The 12,848-nt window shown below is 43.2% G+C and overlaps 1 pseudogene across 1 annotated transcript; it reads left to right on the top strand.

Annotated features, from left to right (window-relative positions):
- Positions 1 to 6,115: 6,115 nt before the first annotated feature.
- On the top strand, positions 6,116 to 7,037 carry LOC105529314 (annotated as a pseudogene). Its single transcript, XR_001004490.1, has one exon. The product of XR_001004490.1 is annotated as a 60S ribosomal protein L6 pseudogene (transcript).
- Positions 7,038 to 12,848: the final 5,811 nt, after the last annotated feature.

A 12,848-nucleotide genomic window follows, 5' to 3' on the forward strand; every position in this document is an offset into this window, starting at 1 on the left:
TTCCCAGGAACCGTCAGCGTTGCTTCTGGGTCCTTGGCGCTTATAGTTGGCATATTACCTCCCATCTGTCTTGGGACAAACGTTGTTCTCCTTCTAGGAGGGACCCCAAATAGGTAACCTGCTGCTAAGAAATCTGTGTTTTTCCCTGGGAGACCTTATAATTTCCCTTTCTGCTAAGAAGTTGAAGACTAGCATGGTATTCTGATCTGAAATTTGTCTGGAGGGGCTGGAAATAAGAATGTAGTCCATGTCCTGGAGGAGGGTTCCCTGTTCCAAGGTCAGGTCCTCCAGAACTCTGTCTAAGGCCTCTCCAAATATTGTGGGTGACTTCTTGAGCCCTCGGGCTGTATTACAGTTCATCTTAGCTGCTGTTTTTTGCCTGTCTGGGAATCCTGCCACTCAAAAGCAAAGAGGAGCTGAGAGTCTGGTCTGCAGGATACAGAAAAAGGCATCTTTTAGACATAGGACTGAGTACCATGTCTAACTAGGGGCAGCATGGATAGTAGGGTGTAAGGTTTAGGAGCCACGGGGTATATGTCTTCTGTGACCTTATTAATTGCCCTAAGATTTTGTACTAGTCAGTATTTTCAATTTGGCTTCTTAACAAGAAGGAGGGGAGTATTGTAAGGGGATTGACAAAGCTTGAGTAGGCCTTGCTTAAATAAATTGTCTATGACAGGCTTAATTCCTAAAGTTCCTCCTGGTTCAAGGGGTATTGCCTCTCATTTGGGTAGGGACATCCTGGTTTCAGCTTGATAATCACAGGGGTCTAGTCCTGGCCCTTCCAACTTCCTGGGTTGTCCATACTTGAGGATCCATCTCAGGTAAGTCAGGTCCTCTGACTGACCTGCCCTTCTCAGGAGGTAGGAAGGCCAGGGCCTACAGATGGCCCCTATTTTCAAGAATTTCAATTTTCAATTCCTTTCCTTTTAAGTATATGGTTACCCTCAGCTTGTACAACAGGTCTTGCCCTAATAGTGAAACAGGACACTCAGGCAAAGAGGAAAGCATGTGACATCACTGACCCATCTAAATCACATTCTAATGGTTCCATGAAGAATTTGTTCTGTGATTTCCCTTCTACTCCCATAATAGTGCATTTATTTTTGCATAAACTTCCTTGCTGGGTATTCAAGACTAAGTGGACAGCCCCTGTTTCAACTAAGATTTTCTCCCCTCTTACTGTTAAGGTCAGCTGGGGCTCCTCCAGGGAGACTTGCAGGGCTGTGTGAGGAGCCTCCTGGCTCCTTTCAGCAGCCTTGCTCGGCTACTTGCACTATCTGCCTGGGCAGGGCATGGTCTTGCCACTCTAGCAACTTCCACTAATTTCACTGAAGACATTCCCCTTTCCAGTGACCCTCTTCCTTTGCATATGGCACACTGCTTAGAGCCTAGCCTCCGAGATCTCCCTAGTCGGGGTTTCCAGTGACTTTAGGGGAGTTGCAGGGCCTTTTCTTGGTGGGCCCCATCTGGGTTTCCTACTGATTCAGGAGGGTGAGAGCCAAAATACTGGCTGTCTTCTTGGCCCTCTTGTCCTCTTTGGTATCAGCCTCTGCATCCCTGTTGTTGAACACCCAGAAGGCAAGTTCCACCAGCGTGTGGGAGAGAGTTGTTGGCTCTGTCTAGTTATACTTTTTGTAACTTTTTTTCTAATATCAGGGGCACGCTGAGATATGAAATGGGATTATTAAGACAGCCATCCCTTCTGCCCCCCTTGAATGAATTGGGGTCAGTGCTGGCGTAGATAGGAAGACATTCCCTCAAATCTCACTATGAAGATAGATTGTCTCTCCTGGGGTCCTTTATTACTCTCCTTTAGCTAACTTCAGTTGGTAGATTTCTTTCCTGTGGTCTCTATTTTTTTAATCCTAACACCCTACAGGGACTGAGTCGTGCCCTTCCTGTCACTGTCTCAGGGTCCCAAAGGCAGCCAAGGTCTAGTGTAGCCTCATTCCTTGGTCTTTTAAAAGGGTGGCTTGCCTTGTCCCTGTGGGCTCCATCCACTTCCTCGCTAGCCTTTTTGAGAACAGAGCTTTGGTTTTTCTGTTTTTTTGTTTTTGTTTTTGTTTTTTTCCTGCTGAGAGGTGAGAACAATGTTCAAAAGGGATTGGATACCTGCCTAGTTGGGGTCATGGGTCTAAAAATACCCTAAATGAGGTTTTGAAGATCCTCAGGATCTCTTTCTAGTCATTTAGAATGAGGCTTCCAGTTATAAAGATCTGAAATTGTGAAGGGAACATGTACAGTAACCATCCCTCCTTCCCTATTGGAGACCTGCAGGAGGGGAGAGGTAAGATGACTCACCCTGGGTACTGTCCCGGCTGACTCCCTGAAAGGAGTCCAGGGATGATGAAAGAGGGTGTGTTGCCTGCAGGTAGGGGCTATTATTCCCATTTGATAGATGAAGAGGCAGCTTAAAACCCTCCCTAGCCACTTCCCTCTCCCCTGCCCCTTTTTATCCTTCTTCCATGCCTATGCTTAATTTTTCTCCATAACATTTAAGTCATCATCTGACATTATATTTGTTACTTATTTTCTCTCTGTACCATTAGCGTGCCAACTCCTTGAGAATGCACTTCTGTTGAGTTTTGCACACTGCTCTGTCCCTTTGCCTCTGTGGTTGAGCTCTGACATGCTTAGACAGCATGCTTTTTGGTGACACACTATTCAGAGACTTGAGAATTAACATGGAAATGCATTTAAAGAGACTGTGAAATGTAGCTCACACTTGTAATCCCGGCAGTTTGTGAGTCTGAGATGGGAGGATCGCTTAAGCCCAGAAGTTTAAGATCAGCCTGGGAAGACCCTGTCTACGAAAAATTAAAAAAAAAAAAAAAAAAAAAAAATTTAGCTGAGCATGGTGGCTCATGCCTATACTCCCAGCTACTATGGAGGCTGAGGTGGGAGGATCACTTGAGCCCTGCAGTTTGGAACTTCAGTGAGCTGTGATTATGTCACTGCATTCCAGCCTGGGCAACAGAGGCTTGGTTTTTGAGACCCTGTGTCAAAAAACAAGGCCGGGCTTGGTGGCTCATGCCTATAATTCCAGTACTTTGGGGAACCGAAATGGCTGGATCATTTGAGGCCAGGAGTTCAAGACCAACCCGGCCAACATGGTGAAACCCTGTCTTTACTAAAAATATAAAAAATTAGCCAGGTTTGGTGGCGCATGCTTGTAATCCCAGCTACTTGGGAGGCTGAGGCACGACAACCGCTTGAACTGGGGAGGTGGAGGTTTCAGTGAGCCAAGATAGCGCCATTGCACTTCAGCCTGGGCAACAAGAGTGAAACTCTGTCTCAAAACTAAACTAAAATGTAGTAAATGTTCATTAGTCTGTACACTTGCTCCAATATTTATCTTTATTTTGTCATATATAAAGTATGTTTTGTTAAAAATAACATTTCAGATTGAAAATAATACGTGGACAGCAATACTGCTTACTGCTTAACTGGGCTGTTACTGTGAGGGAAACATGAGCCAGTATCTGTGACACACTGTAAAATGTAAAGTACCCTACAACTGTCGCTAACTGCTGTCCAGAGAACTGTTTTTCCCCTTCAGTAATTTGCTTTCCCTTCTCCCCTGCTCCTTTCATTTCTCATTCCTCCTTATCTCCCTCCTACTCCATCCTTCTCCTCCATCCCCCTCCTCCCTCTCTCCTCTCCCTCCTCCTACTCCTCACCTTTTCTCTGCTCTTTCCTCTTTCCCCCCACAAGTCCTCCTCGTCTCCTCCTCGTTCCCTCACTCTAGCATCTCCTCTCCTCCCTCACTCTAGCATCTCCTCTCCTCCCTCCCTCTCTCTGTTCCTCTCCATCCCTCCTTGCCCATCCCGTCTCCTCCCTCCTCAGCTTTTTCCCTCCTCCCGCCTCTTCGATCTCATTTCTCGGTAGTCTCTCTCTCTCTCTCTCTCTCTCTCTCTCTCTCTCTCTCTCTCTCGGCTTCGCCGCCCCCTCGTGGCCGATTTGCATCACTGCATGTGCCGTGGGCCCGAGAAAGTCTCACCGTCTCAACCCCTGCCAATGCAGCGGCCTATGGATGGCAAGCTGAAGGCTGTGCACAGCAGGGAACCTCAAAAGCTGAAATGCACATGTTTTGCTCCTAGAAACGTTGCCAGGCGTGGTGGCTCACGCCTGTAATCCCAGCACTTTGGGAGCCCGAGGTGGGCTGATCACGAGCTCGGGAGTTCAAGACCAGCCTGACCAGTAAAAATACAAAAATTAGCCGGGCGTGATGGCGTGTGCCTGTACGTTTATATGAATACAAACTGATCTTTATTTCCATCCTCAGTCCCTTCCCGCTTAATGGCATATCCTTCATCTTAGTCAAACCAGGCTACTCCTGAGTCAGTGGTCTTCGTCCTAGTCAATTCAGGGCTTTACTGATTAATTCTGGGCTCCTCCTTTTCCTCAGATGGTATCTCAGTTTGGACATGAAGAGAAGACCGCTGCTGTGTCCACGCATGGAGGAGAATTGCTGGCCCTCCCTGGTCGTCTGTCCACTAGGGCATCTGCCTCTGCGTTCTTGTGCCCTGGTTTCTGATTGCAGAACCACTAAAATCCTGGCTTCTTTCCTCAACATCCTGGAGAGGTATCCTCAGCCTCTGAACCCGTCAGCCACATTCACACCCAGAGGAAGCAGGAAGCATCCACAGCTTCCCCTACACCCTACAGCTCTGCCTTGGGTCCTCCCAAAGCTATATCCAAGTAAGGTTGCATTCCGAGGTACTAAGATTAGGATTTCAACATATGAATTTTGGGGGACACAAAACTGAATCCATAAAAAGGTGGTTCGAATCCTTTTAGAAAACATGTTCCGAAAGTCCACGTATCTACGAATTTTTGAAAACTAGAAGATGATTTTGAATTGAGCCTGCTATTAAGAGAGACTTCATTTAAAGACTGAAAATAAACATCTTCTACAAGAATGATTTATTTTGTGCATTCCTAAACAATGATCAGCATATGGTAGTTGCTGAAGTATGCCATTGTTTCTATAGGAAATCTAGACATTTTAGTTACTTGGGGATGGAAATGGGAAAGTCATTTTCTTTGGAAGAGTAACTAGGAAGGAACCCAAAATAAGGGTATTGTCAAGGATAGTTCACCAGATGGAGAAGGTCTTGTTAGTTTCTTTCTTAAAGCATCCCCCTTTACTGTCTGAGAAACTTGTCTTCCTATCTTCACCCATGGAGAAAGAAACTCAGTCAGTCCTGTGTTTCTTGCTGAATTCACCAGATCTCAGAAATTCTGTTTCAGTTGTCTGTTAAGGAAGACCTCTATAGATTTAACTTGGTTGTGATACCCTCTTCTCTGGAAAGTCTCATCTCTGAGCTCTTTAGTTGAATATTGTGACTACCACACATGAGAGAAGGGAGGGGTATGAAAACCAAAGTTAGTGAGGAGTGGTAGGTATGGGAGAACAGGGTTGGGGCTCAGAAGGCCTAAATTCTGTCATGAACTGAATCCATACCCTGGAGTGTCAGATTGATTTATTGGCTTAAACAATAATGAAGAGTTTTCTCAATTCATAAGATGTTCTCAGGTAGGACATGGAGAGACTCTAGTGAGGTGGCATGCCACAGTCATTCTCCCTCCTCCTAGTGATCTTTTCTGTATTGCAGAGGCAGGAAAACAAAAAACTACATCTCTTAGTTTCTCAGGCAGTCGTGATTTGGAAGAAAAATGTAGCTTAAACAAACTATATCTAGCAAATCAGATGTAGTCACATGGAATTTGGAGGATAGAAATGAGGCGAGGACTGCATTTCTGCAGTTTCAACTGTTGTTTGGTTCTCCTGTGTACTGCTGTTAGCAGTCTCCAGTGACCCATAATGGATTTTTAAGACTTGAGAGGCAGGCCATAAGGCATCTGTTTTACTGGTGTTTATGCAGGTGCTGCATGGTTCTGGAGCTGGCAGCAGGCGGGAGCTTTCTGACGGTGGCGGTTTTCTTGGTTGTGGCAGTGATGCTATAGTCTGTGGTGGTGACACTGTAGTGATTTTAGAGGAGCCAGCAGCTCCCTCAGTGGTCCAGTTCTGCAGTGTGGCATTGGAAGTCAATCTGAAGGCTCAACATAGAAATGTTACAAAATTTCTTGTAAAAAATCTTTTCCTGATCTTGCAAGATGGCGGGTGAAAAAGTTGAGAAGCCAGATGCTAAAGAGAAGAAACCCGAAGCCAAGAAGGCTGATGCTGGTGGCAAGGTGAAAAAGGGTAACCTCAAGGCTAAGAAGCCCAAGAAGGGAAGCCCCATTGCAGCCGCAACCCTGTCCTTGTCAGAGGAATTTGCAGGTATTCCTGATCTGCCATGTATTCCAGAAAGACCATGTACAAGAGGAAGTACTCAGCCGCTAAATCCAAGGTTGAAAAGAAAAAGGAGGAGAAGGTTTTTGCAACTCTTACTAAACAGTTGGTGGTGACAAGAATGGCAGTACCCGGGTGGTTAAACTTCACAAAATGCCTAGATATTATCCTACTGAAGATGTGCCTCGAAAGCTGTTGAGCCACGGCAAAAAACCCTTCAGTCAGCACGTGAGAAAACTGCGAGCCAACATTGCCCCCAGGACCATTCTGATCATCCTCACTGGACACCACAGGGGCAAGATGGTGGTTTTCCTGAAGCAGCTGGCTAGTGGCTTGTTACTTGTGACTGGATCTGGTCCTCAATCGAGTTCCTCTATGAAGAACACACCAGAAATTTGTCATTGCTGCCTCAACCAAAATCGATATCAGCAATGTAAAAATCCCAAAACATCTTACTGATGCTTACTTCAAGAAGAAGAAGCTGCGGAAGCCCAGACACCAGGAAGGTGAGATCTTCGACACAGAAAAGGAGAAATACGAGATTACAGAGCAGCGCAAGATTCATCAGAAAGCTGTGGACTTACAAATTTTACCAAAAATCAAAGCTGTTCCTCAGCTCCAGGGCTACCTGCGATCTGTGTTTGCCCTGACGAATGGAATTTATCCTCACAAATTGGTGTTCTAAATGTCTTAAGAACCTCATTAAATAGCTAACTACAAAAAAAAAAAAAAAAAAGTAAAGGAAAAAAACCTTTTCCTGTGTAAACAATCTGAAGTGCGTTTGATTGTTTGCATTATAACCCTGACAACACAGAGGGCAATTCCAATGTATCCTCATTAAAGACCCAGATTCTTTCCATCTTTACATTTTGCAAGGTTAATGTAATGCATCAGCTTAGCTTCCTTCATGGTCACAAGATGGCTACGATTGTCTCTAGGATCATATCCAGGCATAGTAACACCCACCAGAGGAATTTGTTTGTTTTCATTTGTTTGTTAACTGTAGTATCCCTTGGGTCTAGAAAAGTGCTTCGCACACATTAGGCCAACAATAAATATTTGTTGAATGAATAAATGAATGGATGGATGGATCATTGATCTAGAACCACAAAAGAGCCTGTTTACTTTTCTGCTGACTGGCCTACCCTCCCTGCAAAATGGAAAGAATGTTTTTTCTAAAGTAGCATACATATACACATACACAAAAGTTGAGTTTTCATATCCTAATACTTTGTTTCTAACAATGCAACTCAAACTCAATCAAGGAGAAGAAAAAAGGAATGTATCATACTATTACAAGGATACAATGGGGACTGTGGAGCTCAAGCACAGAGCTCCAGCTGGGCCTCATCACAGCTGGGAAACTGAGCAAAGGGAGTGAAGATGACAAGCAGAGGAGTCAGCTGGAACTAGGGGACACCCCAAGTTCAGGTATCCCACAGGCTGTGACCTTGGGCAACAGTATGTTTTGGAAGTTTCTGAACCTTTCTGCTTACTGATACCTGTGCTAACACCAGAATAAGAAAGAAATTCTGGAGATGCATCTGATGCCAAGGGGAACAGCTGCCTCTGTCTGCAAGAAAACACCTTCCTCTGGTGCAGAGGCCTGAACTCTTTTTTTCTTTATATTTTCTGCTACATTTTTGGATTTGCAGGTCCTCCTATGTCTTTCATAACTGCTCTTATAGTGCAGCCATAGATGAATGGACATGGCTATGTCCCGGTAAAACCTTATCTATGGGCAATGAAATTGGAATTTCATATAATGTTGATGTGGCACAGATGATTATTCTGCTTTTAATTTATATTCAGCAATCTAAAAATGTAAAAACAGCTGTAGGCAGTACAAAAACAGGTAGTAGGCCACATCTGGCCTGCAGGCATGTTTCCTGACCCTTGATCTACCCTAATGACTGTTGGATATTTGAGATGTTTTCTGAGGCCTGGTTTTTCAACTCTACAAAAAAAGTTTTTAAAAGTTTTTTGCTCAAAGAAAGGAAATCTAGTGAAGTAACTGACCTTTAGCTTATCATGGCCTGGCTTTTTTGTTAAAGTGTTTTATATTGAATACAAACCAACAAAAATCCTATTACTAAACCATCAAACTGTCCTACTATTAAAATGCCACTCTTTCATAAGTGAATTACTACTGTTTTTATACCTGGGATATGGAATGTTTTATATACTTGATAATTATGTCTTAGAAAAGAAAACTTTTTGGCCGGGCGCTGTGGCTCATGCCTGTAATCCCAGCACTTTGGGAGGCTGAGGTGGGTGGATCACTTAGGTCAGGAGTTTAAGACCAGCCTGGCCAACATGGTGAAACCCCATCTTTACTAAAAATACAAAAATTAGCTTGGCGAGGTGGCGTGCACCTGTAATCCCAGCTACTCAGGAGGCTGAGGCGGAAGAATTGCTTGAACCCACGAGGCGGAGGCTGCAGTGAGCCGAGATTGGGCCACTGCACTCCAGCCTGGGCAACAGAGGGAGAAAAAAAAAAAAGAAAAGAAAAGAAAACTTTTTTTAATTGAGTATTTGTAATTTGTTGTTCCCTGTGATTTTATGCTATAAAACTTAGGCACTTCTATAAATACATATTAAATATAACCCTGTGTTATACTGGAGTTCTTATGATTAGAATCTGCATATTAGAAGGAATTAGTTCAAAGAGCAAACTCTAATGAGAAGACTCATTTATACATTCATTAAAACATTTTTATTATTATCAATTTATTATTATTATTATTATTATTTTGAGATGGAGTCTCCCTCTGTTACCCAGGATGCAGAGCAATGGCACGATCTTGGCTCACTGTAGCCTCCACCTCCTGGATTCAAGTGATTCTTGTGCCTCAGCCTCCTGAGTAGCTGGGACTATAGGTGCATGCCACCTTGTCTGGCTAATTTTTGTATTTTTATTAGAGATGGGGTTTTACCATGTTGGCCAGGTTGGTCTTGAACTCCTGACCTCAAGTTATCCACCCGCCTTGGCCTCCTGAAGTGCAGGGATTATAGGCATGCTCCCGCCCGCATTAAAACATTTTCAGTAGATTTAATACTTTGATCATAATTGGGAGGTGTCGATCAAGTTGTCTTGTAAATCAAGTTGGCTTTTTGTTGTCAGATTCATTCCCCATCCTTCCTCTGCTCTGAGCATCCTTACCTTCTGGCTTCTGGGTAGGGTTAGCCAATGGAAGAATGACAAAAGGTTGGAATTCAAGAGGAACTCTGAGGCCAGGATATTCTTTCTTTCTGCTTCCTGTAGCATTGCCTACAATAGCTGCATCCATTTCAAGGTTTGAGATTCTCCCCTTGGAATTCTAGCTCCTGATGGGTCATTTCCTGTGGACCACTGTCACCCTTCTACCTCCCACTCTGGGCTCTATCATGGCCTCTTCCCGCTGCCCCTCCATCCTTAGGGGTGATAATAGCTTCTTGTTGTGGGTATTTTAATCTCTGGGTTACCCATCTGTGAATTCTTATCTTGGCAGCCAGTTCATTTTGCACTTTGTGACGGTGTCTTATAAGTTCAGCCTAGATCATCTGCTCCTTGCAGGAAGGTAAAGTGATCTCTTGTATGAAATCTTATCTCAAACAAGAGGCTCCCTAACTCTTCAGTTTAAACTTTAATTTTCTCTTCTGTAAAATGAAACTACTGACACTGTTAAAGTCTGCTGACCAAAGACCTCTAGGAACACACCTGTGGTCAAACAAAGCTAGGTTTATTAAACTTGCTACAGCAAGACAGAATGAACACTAGTGGAATAGTAAGGCATCTAGGTAAAGGGGGGTTGGGAGAAGCTTACTATTCTAAGGAGGGTGTAAGGGAATCAAATATCAGCTCTGGACTGGGTGTGGTCAGGAAGTGGAGCAGTTCAGTAACTGAGTGTGAGTCACTTTTTTGAATTTTTATTTAGGAGGCAGGAGAAGAATTAAAGTGGGGCTGGGGATATCATTGGTAAGAAATCACAGTCACTCTACTATCCTGGAAAAGGGGTATTTACTTTTTTTTATGGGTGTAGAGTGTCCTTATTTCTTTCCTGTGTCATATGTAGTTATGGATTGATCTTGGCTTCATCTTGTTCCACCTCAGGTAACACAACGGCCTTGTGTGATCATTGTTTATACTGTGCAACAACATAAACAAAAACAATTTTTTTGTGTGTCAAAATTGTGTATGTTCAATTGCCCTAGCTTTTAGTTTCTACATGTTGGGCAATTTTTTATGTTTTCAGCACCAACCTCACAGGCTTATTGTAAAGATGGAATATATTATAAGTCAGCATATAAAAATTCAGATAAATATTATTGGCACATAATAAATGCTTAATAAACATCAGTGCTATGGTTTGGATGTGGTTTGTTAGACCCCACCAAGTCTCATGCTGAAATGTGATCCTGATATTGGAAGCAGGGCCTTGGGGGAGGTGTTTGGATCATGGGGGCAGGTGCTTCATGAATGGTTTGGTGCTATTCTCACTGGAGGGAGTGAGTTCTGACTCTTCGTTCTCACAGCACTGGTTGTTAAAAAGAGCCTGACATCTCCTTCTCTTTCGTTTTCTCTGTCTCACTATGCGATCTCCACATACTGGCTTCCCTTCACCTTCCACCATGAGTGGAAGCTTCCTGAGGCCCTCATCAGAAGCAGATGCTGGTGCCATACTTCTTGTACATTCTGCAGAACCACGAGCCAAATACACCTCTTTGCTTTAAGATTACCCAGCCTCAGTTATTCCTTTGTAGCAACACAAACAGACTAAGACACTTAGTTTATTCTAAGTGTCATTACTGTTGAGAAAACTATAGACTAGACATTGGTGGTACAATAGGGCCCCTTGTACTGGCTCACAGGAGCCAACTATGCACATCTCTTCCCAATTTAACATTCAGTGACTCTGCATCTGTAGTTTGAATCAGTTATGGTGAGAGAATTTGCAAGCATCACTTGCTAAGATAGCGTCTTTCCCTCAAGAGTTGATCGTTAAACATTTACCAGTACACCCATCTGGGAATGACCAAGACAGTAAGGAGTTCAACAAAAAACAAATGTGGGATTGAAATTTACTAATTTCTTAAAAAATAAATTTAAAAATATATTTACTTTGATGAGAGTGGGAAGAAATCTGAGTCAAGCTAAAATAAGATTATACCTAGAATGAAGTCCACATTAATATAACATTTTTAAGGTAGTATTGCGTTTACTCTTTTTTTTTTTTTTTTTTTTTTGAGACGGAGTCTTGCTCTGTCACCCAGGCTGGAGTGCAGTGGCGCGATCTCAGCTCACTGCAACCTCTGCCTCCCAGATTCAAGCGATTGATTCTCCTGCCTCAGCCTCCCGAGTAGCTGGGATTACAGGTGTGTGCCACCACACCCGGCAAATTTTTTTTTTTTTTGTATTTTTGGTAGAGATGGGATTTCACCGTGTTAGCCAGGGAGGTCTCGATTTCCTGACCTCATGATCCGCCCACCTCAATCTCCCAAAGTGCTGGCATTATAGGCATGAGACACCGCACCCAGCTTTCTTTCTTTTTTTGAGACAGGGTCTTACTTTGTCACCCTGGTTAGAGTGTGCAGTGGCACGATTTTGGCTCACTGCAATCTCAACCTCCTGGATTCAAGCAATCTTTCTACCTCAGCCTCCTGAGTAGCTAGAACTACAGGTGTGCACCACCATGCCCTACTAATATTTGTATTTTTTGTAAAGATGGGGTTGTGTCATGTTGCCCAGGCTGTTCTCAAACTCCTGGGCTCAAGGGATCTGTGTGTGTTGGCGTCCCAAAGTGCTTGGATTACAGGTGTGAGCCACCACGCTCAGCCTTGTATTGCATTTACTAAAGAGTATTATCTATTTATATATATCTGCTCAGCTTGGTTTTTTAAGGTGAGAAAGTAAAGTGCGGGAGATATCCTAATTAATTTACAAAACAATGGTGCATTATTAAATGAGATAATAATTTTTAGAATTTTGGAAAGTTGTATTTTCTACCATATGTTTATCATGTACATGTTAATGATTCTAGTTACCTTATTACATGGTGTTTTATGAGAAGACTGTAATTATGAGATTAGTTTATGCACTAAAACATGGGAGACAAATGAGCAAGGGGAAATAAAGCATTGTTATATTAGTTATGAATAGCAGCTAGTGATACCATTAGCTATAACACTTGTGTTACTATATAATGGAGTTGCTATAACACAGCTTTAACTGTAAGTCTCAGTTTTTAAACTCAATAAATGCCTTTTTTCCCTCAGGCAACATCTAATGCAGGTTTTCTGGTTGGTCTTACCAGCAATCACCAAGAGATCATTGAGTGGCTTTGGCTCTAGGATCACGGAGTTCTCCACTGGATTTTCAGCATTTGACCAACAGAAAGAGAAAGGAACACTCATGAGAAGTTTTCCTAAACCAAGACTTCTTCCCACATTTCATTGTCCGTATCTCAGCCACATGGCCACATCTAAGTAGAAGGGAGGCTGGGAAATGTAGATTAGCTGTGTTTCTGATGGGAAAAGAAACAGATCTTCATAATTTTTTTTTTTTTTT

Source organism: Mandrillus leucophaeus, unplaced genomic scaffold, assembly GCF_000951045.1.
Source record: "Mandrillus leucophaeus isolate KB7577 unplaced genomic scaffold, Mleu.le_1.0 Scaffold760, whole genome shotgun sequence".
NCBI lineage: Eukaryota > Metazoa > Chordata > Mammalia > Primates > Cercopithecidae > Mandrillus > Mandrillus leucophaeus.